The sequence below is a fragment of the Austrofundulus limnaeus genome, unplaced genomic scaffold, assembly GCF_001266775.1.
Source record: "Austrofundulus limnaeus strain Quisiro unplaced genomic scaffold, Austrofundulus_limnaeus-1.0 Scaffold32, whole genome shotgun sequence".
Classification (NCBI taxonomy): domain Eukaryota; kingdom Metazoa; phylum Chordata; class Actinopteri; order Cyprinodontiformes; family Rivulidae; genus Austrofundulus; species Austrofundulus limnaeus.
This window is the reverse complement of record NW_013952434.1, coordinates 2,177,822-2,179,349: the sequence shown is the minus strand read 5'-3', so window position 1 is coordinate 2,179,349 and position 1,528 is coordinate 2,177,822. Positions and strand designations below refer to the sequence as shown.

The window sequence follows — 1,528 nt, the reverse complement described above, 5'->3', positions numbered from 1 at the left end:
GTACAAATGACAATTTAGCCTTTTTAAACTTTTGCAAACAGAAGCTGCTCTTCATATTAGTGACAAACAATAACAGTAACAACTGCTTTTTGACAAGTTTAAAATTTCGTTAAAATACATTCAAACTGTTTAAAAATAAACCACAAAAATTAATTTAAAGTGCAAATTAAAATATAGCTGTATCTGCAATTGTATTTGATAATGTTTTGAACTTTTAAAATATTGCATGGTAAAAAAAGAAGCTGCTCTTCATATTAGTGAAAAACTTTGGCATTTTTTGATGAGTTACTTTCATTTTTGCCTTCTACTTTTAATTAATTTGAAAAAGGTTTCCATTCTCGGCAGGTTTTTAAGGTTCTTCTTCTACATATTAAAAAGTTGTCAAACAACTGAGTGGCGCACTAGCGCTACTAGTGGTGAGAAACTGTATTGCACCTTATTCAAAATCAGTGCGGCCCCAAGGCCTTCTGTGGCCCAAAATTAAAAACTGTTGTTCTTTTGAGGCCCTCAACGTGGCGCTCGCGGCCCATGGGTTAAGAATCTTTGTTATAGACCACGTGTCAAACTCAAGGCCTGTGGGCCAAATGTAGCCCACCACTGCATTTAATGTGGCACACGAGAGCTTCAAAAATGTATTAATGTCTTGAAATAAGCTGCTTTAAAGCCAGCATTGACCAAGAACTATATCACCTATGATGCAGGTCAATTATTTTACCCACAGAATGACAGCCTCCCACCGCCAGGTGGAGCTGCACAGGGTTCAAAGGTAGCCAGCGCTGGGTGAAATTTGCCATTGTGCTCTAATTTCACCAGCTTTTTGTAGTTGCAGTTGTACAGGGAAGTGGGAATTTCCCACTTAAAAGTCATAAATTTAAACTCTCCAAGTGAGAATTCCCTGTCGGAAAGCAGGTGAGTTCAGAATTCAAGATGTCAGCTGCTCACCACAACATGTGTTAAAACGCTGTTTCTATGCAGGAAATACCACATGGAGCTCAGTTTTTGTTTGTCAGCAGTTCTCAGCTGTATCAATGAGACAAAGAGTGTGATGTTTCACGTTTAGTCAAAGCTAAACATAAAGTTAATTGCAGCTCGCCCTTTGAGGGCTACCATAACACTTATGTGTCCCTCAGTGAAAATGAGTTTGACACCCCTGGTATAGACCCTAAAACTGTCAGAGAAGTTGTGYAATTATTGTATATCTGGCAACACTGCGCAGAGCMCATCAGGAGGTGATTAGTCCTGATCTGTCAGCTCGTTTGTTGAGAGGCGGAGGAAAGAACTTCCACTGAAACTCATCAAAGTGAGTGGATGAGAGGAGAAAGACTCCATGTTTTATTTACAGAAGCAGCCGTTAAAACCAGGTTGCTGATGTCAGTCAACCACATTTGTTTGACTTTTTCTGCCATTAAACTCAAACTATTGTAGTTTGGTTCACTCTTTGCACTGTCAACACAAGCTTAAAACCTCACAAAACGATCCTACACACACACACACACACACACACACACACACACACACACACACACAC

At 39.5% G+C, this 1,528-nt stretch overlaps 1 protein-coding gene across 1 annotated transcript in view; it reads left to right on the top strand.

The window, feature by feature from the left end:
* cap2 (cyclase associated actin cytoskeleton regulatory protein 2) overlaps nt 1–1,528 on the top strand; it is a 17,308-nt gene that overhangs the window by 5,869 nt on the left and 9,911 nt on the right. The window lies entirely within an intron of this gene.